A 23,181-nucleotide genomic window follows, 5' to 3' on the forward strand; every position below is an offset into this window, starting at 1 on the left:
TTTATCATATAAAATCATGTTTTATAGTGTTTATGTAAAATCTGCTTAAATGAGATGTATGCAAGTTAATAATAATAAATTAGAATCATTTTCTTAATATAGTGGTCCAGCTTTCAAGAGATTAACTTGAGAATTGTTTGTTTTATAAGCAGATCAAAAAATAAATATTTAATATTCGTCAAATTTATCATATAAAATCATGTTTTATAGTGTTTATGAAAAATCTGCTTAAATGAGATGTATGCAAGTTAGTAATAATAAATTAGAATCATTTACTTAATATTATGGTCAGGGAAGCATTTGAGTAACTTTTAGATACATTGCTATTAATTTTCTATCAAAAATACCTAATAACCATTACACGTACATTGCATAAATTCTTTATAATCAGTAACTTTTAGTTAATTTTCAACATTGAATGTTCATACTTTCCCAAAGTTGTATGCATACAAATAAATGTCTCAGCATTCCTTGAGTCATCTGCTGTATTGCCATCTAAAAAAATTTAATCAGTTAAACATATATAATAATTGGAGAATGACTCGATAACTCAGTGCTTTATAAGCAGTTTAAAACATGAATTTTTGATATTCGTCAAAATGATCATATAAAATCATGTTTTTTTAGTGTTTATGAAGTATCTGCTTAAATGAGATGTATGCAAGTTAATAATAATAAATTAGAATCATTTTCTTAATATAGTGGTCCAGGTTTCAAGAGATTAACTTGACAATTGTTTGTTTTATAAGCAGATCAAAAAATAAATTTTTAATATACGTCAAAATTATCATATAAAATCATGTTTTATAGTTTTAATGAAGTATCTGCTTAAATGAAATGTATGCAAGTTAATAATAATAAATTAGAATCATTTTCTTAATATAGTGGTCTAGGTTTCAAGAGAATAACTTGAGAATTGTTTGTTTTATAAGCAGAACAAAAAATAAATATTTAATATTCGTCAAATTTATCATATAAAATCATGTTTTATAGTGTTTATGAAAAATCTGCTTAAATGAGATGTATGCAAGTTAGTAATAATAAATTCGAATCATTTTCTTAATATTATGGTCAGGGAAGCATTTGAGTAACTTTTAGATACATTGCTATTAATTTTCTATCAACTATACCTAATAACCATTACACGTACATTGCATAAATTCTTTATAATCAGTATCTTTTAGTTCATTTTCAACATTGGATGTTTATACTTTCCCAAATACGTATGCATACAAATAAATGTCTCAACATTCCTTAAGTCATCTGCTTTATTGTCATCTAAAAAAATTTAATCAGTTAAACATATATAATAATTGGAGAATGACTCGATAACTCAGTGCGTTATAAGCAGTTTAAAACATGAATTTTTGATATTCGTCAAAATGATCTTATAAAATCATGTTTTTTAGTGTTTATGAAGTATCTGCTTAAATGAGATTATGCAAGTTAATAATAACAAATTAGAATAATTTTCTTAATATAGTGGTCCAGGTTTCAAGAGATTAACTTGAGAATTGTTTGTTTTATAAGCAGATCAAAAAATAAATATTTAATATTCGTCAAAATTATCATATAAAATCATGTTTTATAGTTTTAATGAAGTATCTGCTTAAATGAGATGTATGCAAGTTAATAATAACAAATTAGAATCATTTTCTTAATATTTTGGTCCAGGTTTCAAGAGATTAACTTGAGAATTGTTTGTTTTATAAGCAGATCAAAAAATAAATATTTAATATTCGTCAAATTTATCATATAAAATCATGTTTTATAGTGTTTATGTAAAATCTGCTTAAATGAGATGTATACAAGTTAATAATAATAAATTAGAATCATTTTCTTAATATAGTGGTCCAGGTTTCAAGAGATTATCTTGAGAATTGTTTGTTTTATAAGCAGATCAAAAAATAAATATTTAATATTCGTCAAAATTATCATATAAAAACATGTTTTATAGTTTTAATGAAGTATCTGCTTAAATGAGATGTATGCAAGTTAATAATAACAAATTAGAATCATTTTCTTAATATATTGGTCCAAGTTTCAAGAGATTAACTTGAGAATTGTTTGTTTTATAAGCAGAACAAAAAATAAATATTTAATATTCGTCAAATTTATCATATAAAATCATGTTTTATAGTGTTTATGAAAAATCTGCTTAAATAAGATGTATGCAAGTTAGTAATAATAAATTCGAATCATTTTCTTAATATTATGGTCAGGGAAGCATTTGAGTAACTTTTAGATACATTGCTATTAATTTTCTATCAACTATACCTAATAACCATTACACGTACATTGCATAAATTCTTTATAATCAGTATCTTTTAGTTCATTTTCAACATTGGATGTTCATACTTTCCCAAATACGTATGCATACAAATAAATGTCTCAGCATTCCTTAAGTCATCTGCTTTATTGTCATCTAAAAAAAATTTAATCAGTTAAACATATATAATAATTGGAGAATGACTCGATAACTCAGTGCGTTATAAGCAGTTTAAAACATGAATTTTTGATATTCGTCAAAATGATCATATAAAATCATGTTTTTTAGTGTTTATGAAGTATCAAGTTAAATGAATTGTATGAAAGTTAATTATAGTAAATAAGAATCATTTACTTAGTCCTATTGTCAGGATTTCATGACATTAACATTTTGTTACATAACTATTAATTTTCTATAAATTATATTCTATTATAAGCTCTACACGTACGTTGAATAAAACAATTATTGTTATCAGTATCTTCTAGTCCATTTTCATCATAGGATGTTTATATTTTCCAAACTGATAGAATCGTGAATTCATGTCTCACCATGGCTTTCATTGTCTGCTGTATTGCAATCTGAAAATATTGTAGTCAGTTAAATATGGGTATAGTTGGAGTAAACAATGTCACTACTACACACCATAATTAGAACGAAAATCTTTATATGATTACTAGTATTTGGAAAATACTGAATAAGTCAGTAACGGAAACAATCAAACAATAACTATCTGAACAACTTTATTCTTAATACAAAATATTTAAAAACAATTTTCAGTTAAAACTTAAATGCAAATACGATTGTAAAACAGGTGATGGGGCCAGTTGGAGTCCGTGATAAGAGTTGGACCCCGTGATAAGAAATTATAGGTGATAACAGAAATTAAAAGTTTGAACACTAACCTCAAATCGCAAAAATTCAAATTAATACCAACTATTCAACATTGTAAATAATTCTACAACGATTTTTGAGTATATAAATTTCTCAGCCTGGTCCCCAGCACCAGATACATTATTTATCCGTCGTATTCTGTCGGTCGAAATTAATAAATTACCGTTATTCAACATTTTAACGACTTTAACGGGCAACGAATAACGATTACTTGTATTACGTTTGCTGCCCCTGGCTGGAAGTTTGGTTCAACATTTAACATAAGTAAAACTTGTGTATAATAAGTGCCTAAATCAATTGTTTGTAATATATTTGAATGTTTATTAATTAATTAATATCCAACTAGTAAGTAGTAAGTACTACCTTTATTTTTAAGCCATTGGCGCAACTATAGACCTAAATAACAAATGTTTGTTTATAGAATTTCACACATTATTACTTATTTGTATGTTGTACAACTTATATATTATTATACTCATAAAGTAAATAATTTCCTTATTATTTCAATATAAATATATAATACATAAATACTTTACAACTCATAATAAATTACAAATTACATATATTTTATATTTATCAATAAGATCATTACATGTTATTTTAAAATTATTTTCCTTTTTTTTCTTTGTTAATCATCTTAGTTGCACTGTGGTCTCTATGTTACACTGTCCTATAAATGTTAGTATTCTATCTTATGTGTTTTATGTTTTGTTGATAGGTACATGTTTAACATAATTAACAGTGTAACAACAATTCATAACAAAATTAGTAAGTTCCATCAATATTTGTATTTAGTCTAGTATATAAATTGTTTTTTATTTGCTGTGCGTATTTATCATATTGCCATTTAACCTGGTGTTGTAAAATTTGAACAATTCCCTTATTAATATTGAATCACTGATGAAAAAAAATTAGTTTTAATTTTGAGAAATTTTTATTACTTCAAGTACTAAGTTATATGTAAATGTATCATTATAAATAGAAATCGTGTAGTGGATATTTTTGCTTTGTAATGGTGTGTAAATGCTATTTCTAAGATTTATTTATGCTTTATAAATTATGTTGAGTTTACTACTGATATTAATATGTATGTATGTTTTTGAAACTGCATTAAAAAACGATAAAAAAAAAATCACAAATAATTGTTAATGAATATTAAATTAATTGCATTGCATCAAATCCAACATATTATAAAAGAGTACAAACACATACATTTTTTGTTATATAAGACATAATCAAAATTATTATGAATTTTGTGTTACACACTACACAGATTCACCAGTATAAGATCACAGCATATTATGTTTGGTCATTTGGGTTTAAGTGTGTGTGGGTAATGGGTCAACTTTATAGTATCTCTTATGAATAAAAAGGTTGACTGAGTAATATTACAAAATATATATTTTTTGTTACATTTGTTACACAGTGTAACTATTAGAGCTTTTTAATTTTTCGAAATTTTCAATTTTCATTCGCGTTTCCTAGGTCACCTGGTGGTCCAACGACAATTTATCACAGAATTTAAAATGTTCTACGTGTAATTCCAAACCAGAATCAGTTTTTCATTTTTCCAAAAACTCGTTATTTCAAATTTTGGGTTTTCAAAAATCGTTCGACCTAAGTACGACGTTTAAAAATCCTTAATAACGGTTTTTCGAAAAATCAAAAGCATACAACTTATGAAGCTGGTTATAGGGATCAATTTTATGTCTCACGACTTTCGTCCTATCTCTCTCGGTTTTCCCGTAAAACATTTCGTAAACGAGAATTTTCATTTTTCGAAATTTTCAATTTTCATTCGCGTTTCCTAGGTCACCTGGTGGTCCCAACGACAATTTATCACAGAAGTTAAAATGTTCTACATGTAATTCTAAATCAGAATCAGTTTTTGTTTTTTCCAAAAACTCGTTATTTCAAATTTTGGGTTTTCAAAAATCGTTCGACCAAAGTACGACGTTTAAAAATCCTTAATAACGGTTTTTCGAAAAATCAAAAGCATTAAACTTATGAAGCTGGTTATGGGGATCAATGTTATGTCTCACGACTTTCGTCCTATCTCTCTCGGTTTTCCCGTAAAACATTTCGTAAACGAGAATTTTCATTTTTCGAAATTTTCAATTTTCATTCGCGTTTCCTAGGTCACCTGGTGGTCCAACGACAAATTTATCACAGAAGTTAAAATGTTCTACATGTAATTCTAAATCAGAATCAGTTTTTGTTTTTTCCAAAAATTGTTTATTTCAAATTTTGGGTTTTCAAAAATCGTTCGACCTAAGTAACGACGTTTAAAAATCCTTAATAACGGTTTTTCGAAAAATCAAAAGCATACAACTTATGAAGCTGGTTATGGGATCAATTTTATGTCTTACGACTATCGTCCTATCTCTCTCGGTTTTCCCGTAAAACATTTCGTAAACGAGAATTTTCATTTTTCGAAATTTTCAATTTTCATTCGCGTTTCCTAGGTCACCTGGTGGTCCAACGACAAATTTATCACAGAAGTTAAAATGTTCTACATGTAATTCTAAATCAGAATCAGTTTTTGTTTTTTCCAAAAATTGTTTATATCAAATTTTGGGTTTTCAAAAATCGTTCGACCTAAGTACGACGTTTAAAAATCCTTAATAACGGTTTTTCGAAAAATCAAAAGCATACAAACTTATGAAGCTGGTTATGGGGATCAATTTTATGACTCACGATTTTCGTCCTATCTCTCTCGGTTTTCCAGTAAAACACTTCGTAAACGAGAATTTTCATTTTTCGAAATTTTCAATTATCATTCGCGTTTCCTAGGTCACCTGGTGGTCCAACGACAATTTATCACAGAAGTTAAAATGTTCTACATGTAATTCTAAATCAGAATCAGTTTTTGTTTTTTCCAAAAACTCGTTATTTCAAATTTTGGGTTTTCAAAAATCGTTCGACCAAAGTACGACGTTTAAAAATCCTTAATAACGGTTTTTCGAAAAATCAAAAGCATTAAACTTATGAAGCTGGTTATGGGGATCAATTTTATGACTAACGACTTTCGTCCTATCTCTCTCGGTTTTCCCGTAAAACACTTCGTAAACGAGAATTTTAATTTTTCAAAATTTTCAATTTTCATTCGCGTTTCCTAGGTCACCTGGTGGTCCAACGACAATTTATCACAGAAGTTAAAATGTTCTACATGTAATTCTAAATCAGAATCAGTTTTTGTTTTTTCCAAAAACTCGTTTATTTCAAATTTTGGGTTTTCAAAAATCGTTCGACCTAAGTACGACGTTTAAAAATCCTTAATAACGGTTTTTCCAAAAAATCATAAGCATACAACTTATGAAGCTGGTTATGGGGATCAATTTTATGACTAACGACTTTCGTCCTATCTCTCTCGGTTTTCCCGTAAAACACTTCGTAAACGAGAATTTTCATTTTTCGAAATTTTCAATTTTCATTCGCGTTTCCTAGGTCACCTGGTGGTCCAACGACAATTTATCACAGAAGTTAAAATGTTCTACATGTAATTCTAAATCAGAATCAGTTTTTGTTTTTTCCAAAAACTCGTTATTTCAAATTTTGGGTTTTCAAAAATCGTTCGACCTAAGTACGACGTTTAAAAATCCTTAATAACAGTTTTTCGAAAAATCAAAAGCATACAACTTATGAAGCTGGTTATGGGGATCAATTTTATGACTAACGACTTTCGTCCTATCTCTCTCGGTTTTCCCGTAAAACACTTCGTAAACGAGAATTTTAATTTTTCAAAATTTTCAATTTTCATTCGCGTTTCCTAGGTCACCTGGTGGTCCAACGATAATTTATCACAGAAGTTAAAATGTTCTACATGTAATTCTAAATCAGAATCAGTTTTTGTTTTTTCCAAAAATTGTTTATTTCATATTTTGGGTTTTCAAAAATCGTTCGACCTAAGTACGACGTTTAAAAATCCTTAATAACGGTTTTTCGAAAAACCAAAAGCATACAACTTATGAAGCTGGTTATGGGGATCAATTTTATGTCTCACGACTGTCGTCCTATCTCTCTCGGTTTTCCCGTAAAACATTTCGTAAACGAGAATTTTCATTTTTCGAAATTTTCAATTTTCATTCGCGTTTCCTAGGTCACCTGGTGGTCCAACGACAATTTATCACAGAAGTTAAAATGTTCTACATGTAATTCCAAACCAGAAACAGTTTTTCATTCTTCAAAAAACTCGTATTTTCAAATTTTGGGTTTTCAAAAATCGTTCGACCTAAGTACGACGTTTAAAAATCCTTAATAACAGTTTTTCGAAAAATCAAAAGCATACAACTTATGAAGCTGGTTATGGGGATCAATTTTATGTCTTACGACTGTCGTCCTATCTCTCTCGGTTTTCCCGTAAAACATTTCGTAAACGAGAATTTTCATTTTTCGAAATTTTCAATTTTCATTCGCGTTTCCTAGGTCACCTGGTGGTCCAACGACAAATTTATCACAGAAGTTAAAATGTTCTACATGTAATTCTAAATCAGAATCAGTTTTTGTTTTTTCCAAAAATTGTTTATTTCATATTTTGGGTTTTCAAAAATCGTTCGACCTAAGTACGACGTTTAAAAATCCTTAATAACGGATTTTCGAAAAATCAAAAGCATACAACTTATGAAGCTGGTTATGGGGATCAATTTTATGTCTCACGACTGTCGTCCTATCTCTCTCGGTTTTCCCGTAAAACATTTCGTAAACGAGAATTTTCATTTTTCGAAATTTTCAATTTTCATTCGCGTTTCCTAGGTCACCTGGTGGTCCAACGACAATTTATCACAGAAGTTAAAATGTTCTACATGTAATTCCAAACCAGAAACAGTTTTTCATTCTTCAAAAAACTCGTTATTTCAAATTTTGGGTTTTCAAAAATCGTTCGACCTAAGTACGACGTTTAAAAATCCTTAATAACAGTATTTCGAAAAATCAAAAGCATACAACTTATGAAGCTGGTTATGGGGATCAATTTTATGTCTGACGACTGTCGTCCTATCTCTCTCGGTTTTCCCGTAAAACATTTCGTAAACGAGAATTTTCATTTTTCGAAATTTTCAATTTTCATTCGCGTTTCCTAGGTCACCTGGTGGTCCAACGACAATTTATCACAGAAGTTAAAATGTTCTACATGTAATTCCAAACCAGAAACAGTTTTTCATTCTTCAAAAAACTCGTTATTTCAAATTTTGGGTTTTCAAAAATCGTTCGACCTAAGTACGACGTTTAAAAATCCTTAATAACGGTTTTTCAAAAAATCATAAGCATACAACTTATGAAGCTGGTTATGGGGATCAATTTTATGACTAACGACTTTCGTCCTATCTCTCTCGGTTTTCCCGTAAAACACTTCGTAAACGAGAATTTTCATTTTTCGAAATTTTCAATTTTCATTCGCGTTTCCTAGGTCACCTGGTGGTCCAACGACAATTTATCACAGAAGTTAAAATGTTCTACATGTAATTCTAAATCAGAATCAGTTTTTGTTTTTTCCAAAAACTCGTTATTTCAAATTTTGGGTTTTCAAAAATCGTTCGACCAAAGTACGACGTTTAAAAATCCTTAATAACAGTTTTTCGAAAAATCAAAAGCATACAACTTATGAAGCCGGTTATGGGGATCAATTTTATGTCTGACGACTGTCGTCCTATCTCTCTCGATTTTCCCGTAAAACACTTCGTAAACGAGAATTTTCATTTTTCGAAATTTTCAATTATCATTCGCGTTTCCTAGGTCACCTGGTGGTCCAACGACAATTTATCACAGAAGTTAAAATGTTCTACATGTAATTCTAAATCAGAATCAGTTTTTGTTTTTTCCAAAAACTCGTTATTTCAAATTTTGGGTTTTCAAAAATCGTTCGACCTAAGTACGACGTTTAAAAATCCTTAATAACGGTTTTTCAAAAAATCATAAGCATACAACTTATGAAGCTGGTTATGGGGATCAATTTTATGACTAACGACTTTCGTCCTATCTCTCTCGGTTTTCCCGTAAAACACTTCGTAAACGAGAATTTTCATTTTTCGAAATTTTCAATTTTCATTCGCGTTTCCTAGGTCACCTGGTGGTCCAACGACAATTTATCACAGAAGTTAAAATGTTCTACATGTAATTCTAAATCAGAATCAGTTTTTGTTTTTTCCAAAAACTCGTTATTTCAAATTTTGGGTTTTCAAAAATCGTTCGACCTAAGTACGACGTTTAAAAATCCTTAATAACAGTTTTTCGAAAAATCAAAAGCATACAACTTATGAAACTGGTTATGGGGATCAATTTTATGACTAACGACTTTCGTCCTATCTCTCTCGGTTTTCCCGTAAAACACTTCGTAAACGAGAATTTTAATTTTTCAAAATTTTCAATTTTCATTCGCGTTTCCTAGGTCACCTGGTGGTCCAACGATAATTTATCACAGAAGTTAAAATGTTCTACATGTAATTCTAAATCAGAATCAGTTTTTGTTTTTTCCAAAAATTGTTTATTTCATATTTTGGGTTTTCAAAAATCGTTCGACCTAAGTACGACGTTTAAAAATCCTTAATAACGGTTTTTCGAAAAACCAAAAGCATACAACTTATGAAGCTGGTTATGGGGATCAATTTTATGTCTCACGACTGTCGTCCTATCTCTCTCGGTTTTCCCGTAAAACATTTCGTAAACGAGAATTTTCATTTTTCGAAATTTTCAATTTTCATTCGCGTTTCCTAGGTCACCTGGTGGTCCAACGACAATTTATCACAGAAGTTAAAATGTTCTACATGTAATTCCAAACCAGAAACAGTTTTTCATTCTTCAAAAAACTCGTATTTTCAAATTTTGGGTTTTCAAAAATCGTTCGACCTAAGTACGACGTTTAAAAATCCTTAATAACAGTTTTTCGAAAAATCAAAAGCATACAACTTATGAAGCTGGTTATGGGGATCAATTTTATGTCTTACGACTGTCGTCCTATCTCTCTCGGTTTTCCCGTAAAACATTTCGTTAACGAGAATTTTCATTTTTCGAAATTTTCAATTTTCATTCGCGTTTCCTAGGTCACCTGGTGGTCCAACGACAAATTTATCACAGAAGTTAAAATGTTCTACATGTAATTCTAAATCAGAATCAGTTTTTGTTTTTTCCAAAAATTGTTTATTTCATATTTTGGGTTTTCAAAAATCGTTCGACCTAAGTACGACGTTTAAAAATCCTTAATAACGGATTTTCGAAAAATCAAAAGCATACAACTTATGAAGCTGGTTATGGGGATCAATTTTATGTCTGACGACTGTCGTCCTATCTCTCTCGGTTTTCCCGTAAAACATTTCGTAAACGAGAATTTTCATTTTTCGAAATTTTCAATTTTCATTCGCGTTTCCTAGGTCACCTGGTGGTCCAACGACAATTTATCACAGAAGTTAAAATGTTCTACATGTAATTCCAAACCAGAAACAGTTTTTCATTCTTCAAAAAACTCGTTATTTCAAATTTTGGGTTTTCAAAAATCATTCGACCTAAGTACGACGTTTAAAAATCCTTAATAACAGTTTTTTCGAAAAATCAAAAGCATACAACTTATGAAGCTGGTTATGGGGATCAATTTTATGTCTGACGACTGTCGTCCTATCTCTCTCGATTTTCCCGTAAAACACTTCGTAAACGAGAATTTTCATTTTTCGAAATTTTCAATTTTCATTCGCGTTTCCTAGGTCACCTGGTGGTCCAACGACAAATTTATCACAGAAGTTAAAATGTTCTACATGTAATTCTAAATCAGAATCAGTTTTTGTTTTTTCCAAAAACTCGTTATTTCAAATTTTGGGTTTTCAAAAATCGTTCGACCTAAGTACGACGTTTAAAAATCCTTAATAACAGTTTTTCGAAAAATCAAAAGCATACAACTTATGAAGCCGGTTATGGGGATCAATTTTATGTCTGACGACTGTCGTCCTATCTCTCTCGATTTTCCCGTAAAACACTTCGTAAACGAGAATTTTCATTTTTCGAAATTTTCAATTATCATTCGCGTTTCCTAGGTCACCTGGTGGTCCAACGACAATTTATCACAGAAGTTAAAATGTTCTACGTGTAATTCCAAATCAGAATCAGTTTTTGTTTTTTCCAAAAACTCGTTATTTCAAATTTTGGGTTTTCAAAAATCGTTCGACCTAAGTACGACATTTAAAAATCCTTAATAACGGTTTTTCGAAAAATCAAAAGCATACAACTTATGAAGCTGGTTATGGGGATCAATTTTATGACTAACGACTTTCGTCCTATCTCTCTCGGTTTTCCCGTAAAACACTTCGTAAACGAGAATTTTAATTTTTCAAAATTTTCAATTTTCATTCGCGTTTCCTAGGTCACCTGGTGGTCCAACGACAATTTATCACAGAAGTTAAAATGTTCTAAATGTAATTCTAAATCAGAATCAGTTTTTCATTTTTCCTAAAACTCGTTATTTCAAATTTTGGGTTTTCAAAAATCGTTCGACCTAAGTACGACGTTTAAAAATCCTTAATAACGGTTTTTCAAAAAATCATAAGCATACAACTTATGAAGCTGGTTATGGGGATCAATTTTATGACTAACGACTTTCGTCCTATCTCTCTCGGTTTTCCCGTAAAACACTTCGTAAACGAGAATTTTAATTTTTCGAAATTTTCAATTTTCATTCGCGTTTCCTAGGTCACCTGGTGGTCCAACGACAAATTTATCACAGAAGTTAAAATGTTCTACATGTAATTCCAAACCAGAAATAGTTTTTCATTTTTCCAAAAACTCGTTATTTCAAATTTTGGGTTTTCAAAAATCGTTCGACCTAAGTACGACGTTTAAAAATCCTTAATAACAGTTTTTCGAAAAATCAAAAGCATACAACTTATGAAGCTGGTTATGGGGATCAATTTTATGTCTGACGACTGTCGTCCTATCTCTCTCGATTTTCCCGTAAAACACTTCGTAAACGAGAATTTTCATTTTTCGAAATTTTCAATTTTCATTCGCGTTTCCTAGGTCACCTGGTGGTCCAACGACAAATTTATCACAGAAGTTAAAATGTTCTACATGTAATTCTAAATCAGAATCAGTTTTTGTTTTTTTCCAAAAATTGTTTATTTCATATTTTGGGTTTTCAAAAATCGTTCGACCTAAGTACGACGTTTAAAAATCCTTAATAACGGATTTTCGAAAAATCAAAAGCATACAACTTATGAAGCTGGTTATGGGGATCAATTTTATGTCTCACGACTGTCGTCCTATCTCTCTCGGTTTTCCCGTAAAACATTTCGTAAACGAGAATTTTCATTTTTCGAAATTTTCAATTTTCATTCGCGTTTCCTAGGTCACCTGGTGGTCCAACGACAATTTATCACAGAAGTTAAAATGTTCTACATGTAATTCCAAACCAGAAACAGTTTTTCATTCTTCAAAAAACTCGTTATTTCAAATTTTGGGTTTTCAAAAATCGTTCGACCTAAGTACGACGTTTAAAAATCCTTAATAACAGTATTTCGAAAAATCAAAAGCATACAACTTATGAAGCTGGTTATGGGGATCAATTTTATGTCTGACGACTGTCGTCCTATCTCTCTCGGTTTTCCCGTAAAACATTTCGTAAACGAGAATTTTCATTTTTCGAAATTTTCAATTTTCATTCGCGTTTCCTAGGTCACCTGGTGGTCCAACGACAATTTATCACAGAAGTTAAAATGTTCTACATGTAATTCCAAACCAGAAACAGTTTTTCATTCTTCAAAAAACTCGTTATTTCAAATTTTGAGTTTTCAAAAATCATTCGACCTAAGTACGACGTTTAAAAATCCTTAATAACAGTTTTTCGAAAAATCAAAAGCATACAACTTATGAAGCTGGTTATGGGGATCAATTTTATGTCTGACGACTGTCGTCCTATCTCTCTCGATTTTCCCGTAAAACACTTCGTAAACGAGAATTTTCATTTTTCGAAATTTTCAATTTTCATTCGCGTTTCCTAGGTCACCTGGTGGTCCAACGACAAATTTATCACAGAAGTTAAAATGTTCTACATGTAATTCTAAATCAGAATCAGTTTTTGTTTTTTCCAAAAACTCGTTATTTCAAATTTTGGGTTTTCAAAAATCGTTCGACCTAAGTACGACGTTTAAAAATCCTTAATAACAGTTTTTCGAAAAATCAAAAGCATACAACTTATGAAGCCGGTTATGGGGATCAATTTTATGTCTGACGACTGTCGTCCTATCTCTCTCGATTTTCCCGTAAAACACTTCGTAAACGAGAATTTTCATTTTTCGAAATTTTCAATTATCATTCGCGTTTCCTAGGTCACCTGGTGGTCCAACGACAATTTATCACAGAAGTTAAAATGTTCTACGTGTAATTCCAAATCAGAATCAGTTTTTGTTTTTTCCAAAAACTCGTTATTTCAAATTTTGGGTTTTCAAAAATCGTTCGACCTAAGTACGACATTTAAAAATCCTTAATAACGGTTTTTCGAAAAATCAAAAGCATACAACTTATGAAGCTGGTTATGGGGATCAATTTTATGACTAACGACTTTCGTCCTATCTCTCTCGGTTTTCCCGTAAAACACTTCGTAAACGAGAATTTTAATTTTTCAAAATTTTCAATTTTCATTCGCGTTTCCTAGGTCACCTGGTGGTCCAACGACAATTTATCACAGAAGTTAAAATGTTCTAAATGTAATTCTAAATCAGAATCAGTTTTTCATTTTTCCTAAAACTCGTTATTTCAAATTTTGGGTTTTCAAAAATCGTTCGACCTAAGTACGACGTTTAAAAATCCTTAATAACGGTTTTTTCAAAAAATCATAAGCATACAACTTATGAAGCTGGTTATGGGGATCAATTTTATGACTAACGACTTTCGTCCTATCTCTCTCGGTTTTCCCGTAAAACACTTCGTAAACGAGAATTTTAATTTTTCGAAATTTTCAATTTTCATTCGCGTTTCCTAGGTCACCTGGTGGTCCAACGACAAATTTATCACAGAAGTTAAAATGTTCTACATGTAATTCTAAATCAGAATCAGTTTTTGTTTTTTCCAAAAATTGTTTATTTCAAATTTTGGGTTTTCAAAAATCGTTCGACCTAAGTACGACGTTTTAAAAATCTTTAATAACGGTTTTTTCGAAAAATCAAAAGCATACAACTTATGAAGCTGGTTATGGGGATCAATTTTATGTCTCACGACTGTCGTCCTATCTCTTTCGGTTTTCCCGTAAAACATTTCGTAAACGAGAATTTTCATTTTTCGAAATTTTCAATTTTCATTCGCGTTTCCTAGGTCACCTGGTGGTCCAACGACAATTTATCACAGAAGTTAAAATGTTCTACATGTAATTCCAAACCAGAAATAGTTTTTCATTTTTCCAAAAACTCGTTATTTCAAATTTTGGGTTTTCAAAAATCGTTCGACCTAAGTACGACGTTTAAAAATCCTTAATAACAGTTTTTCGAAAAATCAAAAGCATACAACTTATGAAGCTGGTTATGGGGATCAATTTTATGTCTGACGACTGTCGTCCTATCTCTCTCGATTTTCCCGTAAAACACTTCGTAAACGAGAATTTTCATTTTTCGAAATTTTCAATTTTCATTCGCGTTTCCTAGGTCACCTGGTGGTCCAACGACAAATTTATCACAGAAGTTAAAATGTTCTAAATGTAATTCTAAATCAGAATCAGTTTTTCATTTTTCCTAAAACTCGTTATTTCAAATTTTGGGTTTTCAAAAAATCGTTCGACCTAAGTACGACGATAAAAATCCTTAATAACGGTTTTTCAAAAAATCATAAGCGTACAACTTATGAAGCTGGTTATGGGGATCAATTTTATGACTAACGACTTTCGTCCTATCTCTCTCGGTTTTCCCGTAAAACACTTCGTAAACGAGAATTTTCATTTTTCGAAATTTTCAATTTTCATTCGCGTTTCCTAGGTCACCTGGTGGTCCAACGACAAATTTATCACAGAAGTTAAAATGTTCTACATGTAATTCTAAATCAGAATCAGTTTTTGTTTTTTCCAAAAACTCGTTATTTCAAATTTTGGGTTTTCAAAAATCGTTCGACCTAAGTACGACGTTTAAAAATCCTTAATAACAGTTTTTCGAAAAATCAAAAGCATACAACTTATGAAGCTGGTTATGGGGATCAATTTTATGTCTCACGACTGTCGTCCTATCTCTCTCGGTTTTCCCGTAAAACATTTCGTAAACGAGAATTTTCATTTTTCGAAATTTTCAATTTTCATTCGCGTTTCCTAGGTCACCTGGTGGTCCAACGACAATTTATCACAGAAGTTAAAATGTTCTACATGTAATTCCAAACCAGAAACAGTTTTTTCATTTTTCCAAAAACTCGTTATTTCAAATTTTGGGTTTTCAAAAATCGTTCGACCTAAGTACGACGTTTAAAAATCCTTAATAACAGTTTTTCGAAAAATCAAAAGCATACAACTTATGAAGCTGGTTATGGGGATCAATTTTATGTCTGACGACTGTCGTCCTATCTCTCTCGATTTTCCCGTAAAACACTTCGTAAACGAGAATTTTCATTTTTCGAAATTTTCAATTTTCATTCGCGTTTCCTAGGTCACCTGGTGGTCCAACGACAAATTTATCACAGAAGTTAAAATGTTCTACATGTAATTCTAAATCAGAATCAGTTTTTGTTTTTTCCAAAAATTGTTTATTTCAAATTTTGGGTTTTCAAAAATCGTTCGACCTAAGTACGACGTTTAAAAATCCTTAATAACGGTTTTTCGAAAAAATCAAAAGCATACAACTTATGAAGCTGGTTATGGGGATCAATTTTATGACTCACGATTTTCGTCCTATCTCTCTCGGTTTTCCAGTAAAACACTTCGTAAACGAGAATTTTCATTTTTCGAAATTTTCAATTATCATTCGCGTTTCCTAGGTCACCTGGTGGTCCAACGACAATTTATCACAGAAGTTAAAATGTTCTACATGTAATTCTAAATCAGAATCAGTTTTTGTTTTTTCCAAAAACTCGTTATTTCAAATTTTGGGTTTTCAAAAATCGTTCGACCTAAGTACGACGTTTAAAAATCCTTAATAACAGTTTTTCGAAAAATCAAAAGCATACAACTTATGAAGCTGGTTATGGGGATCAATTTTATGTCTGACGACTGTCGTCCTATCTCTCTCGATTTTCCCGTAAAACACTTCGTAAACGAGAATTTTCATTTTTCGAAATTTTCAATTTTCATTCGCGTTTCCTAGGTCACCTGGTGGTCCAACGACAAATTTATCACAGAAGTTAAAATGTTCTACATGTAATTCTAAATCAGAATCAGTTTTTGTTTTTTCCAAAAATTGTTTATTTCAAATTTTGGGTTTTCAAAAATCGTTCGACCTAAGTACGACGTTTAAAAATCCTTAATAACGGTTTTTCGAAAAATCAAAAGCATACAACTTATGAAGCTGGTTATGGGGATCATTTTTATTACTTACGACTTTCGTCCTATCTCTCTCGGTTTTCCCGTAAAACACTTCGTAAACGAGAATTTTCATTTTTCGAAATTTTCAATTTTCATTCGCGTTTCCTAGGTCACCTGGTGGTCCAACGACAATTTACCACAGAAGTTAAAATGTTCTACATGTAATTCTAAATCAGAATCAGTTTTTGTTTTTTTCCAAAAAACTCGTTATTTCAAATTTTGGGTTTTCAAAAATCGTTCGACCTAAGTACGACGTTTAAAAATCCTTAATAACGGTTTTTCAAAAAATCATAAGCATACAACTTATGAAGCTGGTTATGGGGATCAATTTTATGACTAACGACTTTCGTCCTATCGCTCTCGGTTTTCCCGTAAAACACTTCGTAAACGAGAATTTTCATTTTTCGAAATTTTCAATTTTCATTCGCGTTTCCTAGGTCACCTGGTGGTCCAACGACAATTTATCACAGAAGTTAAAATGTTCTACATGTAATTCTAAATCAGAATCAGTTTTTGTTTTTTCCAAAAATTGTTTATTTCAAATTTTGGGTTTTCAAAAATCGTTCGACCTAAGTACGACGTTTAAAAATCCTTAATAACGGTTTTTCGAAAAATCAAAAGCATACAACTTATGAAGCTGGTTATGGGGATCAATTTTATGTCTTACGACTGTCGTCCTATCTCTCTCGGTTTTCCCGTAAAACATTTCGTAAACGAGAATTTTCATTTTTCGAAATTTTCAATTTTCATTCGCGTTTCCTAGGTCACCTGGTGGTCCAACGACAAATTTATCACAGAAGTTAAAATGTTCTACATGTAATTCTAAATCAGAATCAGTTTTTGTTTTTTCCAAAAATTGTTTATATCAAATTTTGGGTTTTCAAAAATCGTTCGACCTAAGTACGACGTTTAAAAATCCTTAATAACGGTTTTTCGAAAAATCAAAAGCATACAACTTATGAAGCTGGTTATGGGGATCAATTTTATGACTCACGATTTTCGTCCTATCTCTCTCGGTTTTCCCGTAAAACACTTCGTAAACGAGAATTTTCATTTTTCGAAATTTTCAATTTTCATTCGCGTTTCCTAGGTCACCTGGTGGTCCAACGACAAATTTATCACAGAAGTTAAAATGTTCTACATGTAATTCTAAATCAGAATCAGTTTTTGTTTTTTCCAAAAATTGTTTATTTCAAATTTTGGGTTTTCAAAAATCGTTCGACCTAAGTACGACGTTTAAAAATCCTTAATAACGGTTTTTCGAAAAATCAAAAGCATACAACTTATGAAGCTGGTTATGGGGATCATTTTTATTACTTACGACTTTCGTCCTATCTCTCTCGGTTTTCCCGTAAAACACTTCGTAAACGAGAATTTTCATTTTTCGAAATTTTCAATTTTCATTCGCGTTTCCTAGGTCACCTGGTGGTCCAACGACAATTTACCACAGAAGTTAAAATGTTCTACATGTAATTCTAAATCAGAATCAGTTTTTGTTTTTTCCAAAAACTCGTTATTTCAAATTTTGGGTTTTCAAAAATCGTTCGACCTAAGTACGACGTTTAAAAATCCTTAATAACGGTTTTTCAAAAAATCATAAGCATACAACTTATGAAGCTGGTTATGGGGATCAATTTTATGACTAACGACTTTCGTCCTATCTCTCTCGGTTTTCCCGTAAAACACTTCGTAAACGAGAATTTTCATTTTTCGAAATTTTCAATTTTCATTCGCGTTTCCTAGGTCACCTGGTGGTCCAACGACAATTTATCACAGAAGTTAAAATGTTCTACATGTAATTCTAAATCAGAATCAGTTTTTGTTTTTTCCAAAAATTGTTTATTTCAAATTTTGGGTTTTCAAAAATCGTTCGACCTAAGTACGACGTTTAAAAATCCTTAATAACGGTTTTTCGAAAAATCAAAAGCATACAACTTATGAAGCTGGTTATGGGGATCAATTTTATGTCTTACGACTGTCGTCCTATCTCTCTCGGTTTTCCCGTAAAACATTTCGTAAACGAGAATTTTCATTTTTCGAAATTTTCAATTTTCATTCGCGTTTCCTAGGTCACCTGGTGGTCCAACGACAAATTTATCACAGAAGTTAAAATGTTCTACATGTAATTCTAAATCAGAATCAGTTTTTGTTTTTTCCAAAAATTGTTTATTTCAAATTTTGGGTTTTCAAAAATCGTTCGACCTAAGTACGACGTTTAAAAATCCTTAATAACGGTTTTTCGAAAAATCAAAAGCATACAACTTATGAAGCTGGTTATGGGGATCAATTTTATGTCTTACGACTGTCGTCCTATCTCTCTCGGTTTTCCCGTAAAACATTTCGTAAACGAGAATTTTCATTTTTCGAAATTTTCAATTTTCATTCGCGTTTCCTAGGTCACCTGGTGGTCCAACGACAAATTTATCACAGAAGTTAAAATGTTCTACATGTAATTCTAAATCAGAATCAGTTTTTGTTTTTCCCAAAAATTGTTTATTTCAAATTTTGGGTTTTCAAAAATCGTTCGACCTAAGTACGACGTTTAAAAATCCTTAATAACGGTTTTTCGAAAAATCAAAAGCATACAACTTATGAAGCTGGTTATGGGGATCAATTTTATGTCTTACGACTGTCGTCCTATCTCTCTCGGTTTTCCCGTAAAACATTTCGTAAACGAGAATTTTCATTTTTCGAAATTTTCAATTTTCATTCGCGTTTCCTAGGTCACCTGGTGGTCCAACGACAAATTTATCACAGAAGTTAAAATGTTCTACATGTAATTCTAAATCAGAATCAGTTTTTGTTTTTTCCAAAAATTGTTTATTTCATATTTTGGGTTTTCAAAAATCGTTCGACCTAAGTACGACGTTTAAAAATCCTTAATAACGGTTTTTCGAAAAACCAAAAGCATACAACTTATGAAGCTGGTTATGGGGATCAATTTTATGTCTCACGACTGTCGTCCTATCTCTCTCGGTTTTCCCGTAAAACATTTCGTAAACGAGAATTTTCATTTTTCGAAATTTTCAATTTTCATTCGCGTTTCCTAGGTCACCTGGTGGTCCAACGACAATTTATCACAGAAGTTAAAATGTTCTACATGTAATTCCAAACCAGAAACAGTTTTTCATTCTTCAAAAAACTCGTTATTTCAAATTTTGGGTTTTCAAAAATCGTTCGACCTAAGTACGACGTTTAAAAATCCTTAATAACAGTTTTTCGAAAAATCAAAAGCATACAACTTATGAAGCTGGTTATGGGGATCAATTTTATGTCTTACGACTGTCGTCCTATCTCTCTCGGTTTTCCCGTAAAACATTTCGTAAACGAGAATTTTCATTTTTCGAAATTTTCAATTTTCATTCGCGTTTCCTAGGTCACCTGGTGTCCAACGACAAATTTATCACAGAAGTTAAAATGTTCTACATGTAATTCTAAATCAGAATCAGTTTTTGTTTTTTCCAAAAATTGTTTATTTCATATTTTGGGTTTTCAAAAATCGTTCGACCTAAGTACGACGTTTAAAAATCCTTAATAACGGTTTTTCGAAAAACCAAAAGCATACAACTTATGAAGCTGGTTATGGGGATCAATTTTATGTCTCACGACTGTCGTCCTATCTCTCTCGGTTTTCCCGTAAAACATTTCGTAAACGAGAATTTTCATTTTTCGAAATTTTCAATTTTCATTCGCGTTTCCTAGGTCACCTGGTGGTCCAACGACAATTTATCACAGAAGTTAAAATGTTCTACATGTAATTCCAAACCAGAAACAGTTTTTCATTCTTCAAAAAACTCGTTATTTCAAATTTTGGGTTTTCAAAAATCGTTCGACCTAAGTACGACGTTTAAAAATCCTTAATAACAGTTTTTCGAAAAATCAAAAGCATACAACTTATGAAGCTGGTTATGGGGATCAATTTTATGTCTTACGACTGTCGTCCTATCTCTCTCGGTTTTCCCGTAAAACATTTCGTAAACGAGAATTTTCATTTTTCGAAATTTTCAATTTTCATTCGCGTTTCCTAGGTCACCTGGTGTCCAACGACAAATTTATCACAGAAGTTAAAATGTTCTACATGTAATTCTAAATCAGAATCAGTTTTTGTTTTTTCCAAAAATTGTTTATTTCATATTTTGGGTTTTCAAAAATCGTTCGACCTAAGTACGACGTTTAAAAATCCTTAATAACGGATTTTCGAAAAATCAAAAGCATACAACTTATGAAGCTGGTTATGGGGATCAATTTTATGTCTCACGACTGTCGTCCTATCTCTCTCGGTTTTCCCGTAAAACATTTCGTAAACGAGAATTTTCATTTTTCGAAATTTTCAATTTTCATTCGCGTTTCCTAGGTCACCTAGTGGTCCAACGACAATTTATCACAGAAGTTAAAATGTTCTACATGTAATTCCAAACCAGAAACAGTTTTTCATTTTTCCAAAAACTCGTTATTTCAAATTTTGGGTTTTCAAAAATCGTTCGACCTAAGTACGACATTTAAAAATCCTTAATAACGGTTTTTCGAAAAATCAAAAGCATACAACTTATGAAGCTGGTTATGGGGATCAATTTTATGACTAACGACTTTCGTCCTATCTCTCTCGGTTTTCCCGTAAAACACTTCGTAAACGAGAATTTTAATTTTTCAAAATTTTCAATTTTCATTCGCGTTTCCTAGGTCACCTGGTGGTCCAACGACAATTTATCACAGAAGTTAAAATGTTCTACATGTAATTCTAAATCAGAATCAGTTTTTGTTTTTTCCAAAAATTGTTTATTTCAAATTTTGGGTTTTCAAAAATCGTTCGACCTAAGTACGACGTTTAAAAATCCTTAATAACGGTTTTTCGAAAAATCAAAAGCATACAACTTATGAAGCTGGTTATGGGGATCAATTTTATGTCTTACGACTGTCGTCCTATCTCTCTCGGTTTTCCCGTAAAACATTTCGTAAACGAGAATTTTCATTTTTCGAAATTTTCAATTTTCATTCGCGTTTCCTAGGTCACCTGGTGGTCCAACGACAAATTTATCACAGAAGTTAAAATGTTCTACATGTAATTCTAAATCAGAATCAGTTTTTGTTTTTTCCAAAAATTGTTTATTTCAAATTTTGGGTTTTCAAAAATCGTTCGACCTAAGTACGACGTTTAAAAATCCTTAATAACGGTTTTTCGAAAAATCAAAAGCATACAACTTATGAAGCTGGTTATGGGGATCAATTTTATGACTAACGACTTTCGTCCTATCTCTCTCGGTTTTCCCGTAAAACACTTCGTAAACGAGAATTTTAATTTTTCAAAATTTTCAATTTTCATTCGCGTTTCCTAGGTCACCTGGTGGTCCAACGACAATTTATCACAGAAGTTAAAATGTTCTACATGTAATTCTAAATCAGAATCAGTTTTTGTTTTTTTCAAAAACTCGTTATTTCAAATTTTGGGTTTTCAAAAATCGTTCGACCTAAGTACGACGTTTAAAAATCCTTAATAACAGTTTTTCGAAAAATCAAAAGCATACAACTTATGAAGCTGGTTATGGGGATCAATTTTATGACTAACGACTTTCGTCCTATCTCCCTCGGTTTTCCCGTAAAACACTTCGTAAACGAGAATTTTAATTTTTCAAAATTTTCAATTTTCATTCGCGTTTCCTAGGTCACCTGGTGGTCCAACGATAATTTATCACAGAAGTTAAAATGTTCTACATGTAATTCTAAATCAGAATCATTTTTTGTTTTTTCCAAAAACTCGTTATTTCAAATTTTGGGTTTTCAAAAATCGTTCGACCTAAGTACGACGTTTAAAAATCCTTAATAACGGTTTTTCAAAAAATCATAAGCATACAACTTATGAAGCTGGTTATGGGGATCAATTTTATGACTAACGACTTTCGTCCTATCTCTCTCGGTTTTCCCGTAAAACACTTCGTAAACGAGAATTTTCATTTTTCGAAATTTTCAATTTTCATTCGCGTTTCCTAGGTCACCTGGTGGTCCAACGACAATTTATCACAGAAGTTAAAATGTTCTACATGTAATTCTAAATCAGAATCAGTTTTTGTTTTTTCCAAAAACTCGTTATTTCAAATTTTGGGTTTTCAAAAATCGTTCGACCAAAGTACGACGTTTAAAAATCCTTAATAACGGTTTTTCGAAAAATCAAAAGCATTAAACTTATGAAGCTGGTTATGGGGATCAATGTTATGTCTCACGACTTTCGTCCTATCTCTCTCGGTTTTCCCGTAAAACATTTCGTAAACGAGAATTTTCATTTTTCGAAATTTTCAATTTTCATTCGCGTTTCCTAGGTCACCTGGTGGTCCAACGACAAATTTATCACAGAAGTTAAAATGTTCTACATGTAATTCTAAATCAGAATCAGTTTTTGTTTTTTCCAAAAATTGTTTATTTCAAATTTTGGGTTTTCAAAAATCGTTCGACCTAAGTACGACGTTTAAAAATCCTTAATAACGGTTTTTCGAAAAATCAAAAGCATACAACTTATGAAGCTGGTTATGGGGATCAATTTTATGTCTCACGACTGTCGTCCTATCTC

The 23,181-nt window shown here is 31.2% G+C and overlaps 1 long non-coding RNA gene across 1 annotated transcript in view; it reads right to left on the bottom strand.

Moving 5' to 3' along the window:
- Positions 1 to 383: 383 nt before the first annotated feature.
- Positions 384 to 23,181, bottom strand: part of LOC132931369 (uncharacterized) — a 164,298-nt gene continuing 141,500 nt past the window's right edge. Inside the window, exons 29-30 of the long non-coding RNA XR_009662537.1 lie at positions 2,718 to 2,847; positions 384 to 495 (exon numbers count right to left, since the gene is read on the bottom strand). This is a non-coding gene — a long non-coding RNA (uncharacterized LOC132931369). The remainder of the gene's footprint in view (positions 496 to 2,717; positions 2,848 to 23,181) is intronic.

The sequence above is a fragment of the Rhopalosiphum padi genome, unplaced genomic scaffold, assembly GCF_020882245.1.
Source record: "Rhopalosiphum padi isolate XX-2018 unplaced genomic scaffold, ASM2088224v1 scaffold1, whole genome shotgun sequence".
NCBI classification, from domain to species: Eukaryota; Metazoa; Arthropoda; class Insecta; order Hemiptera; family Aphididae; genus Rhopalosiphum; species Rhopalosiphum padi.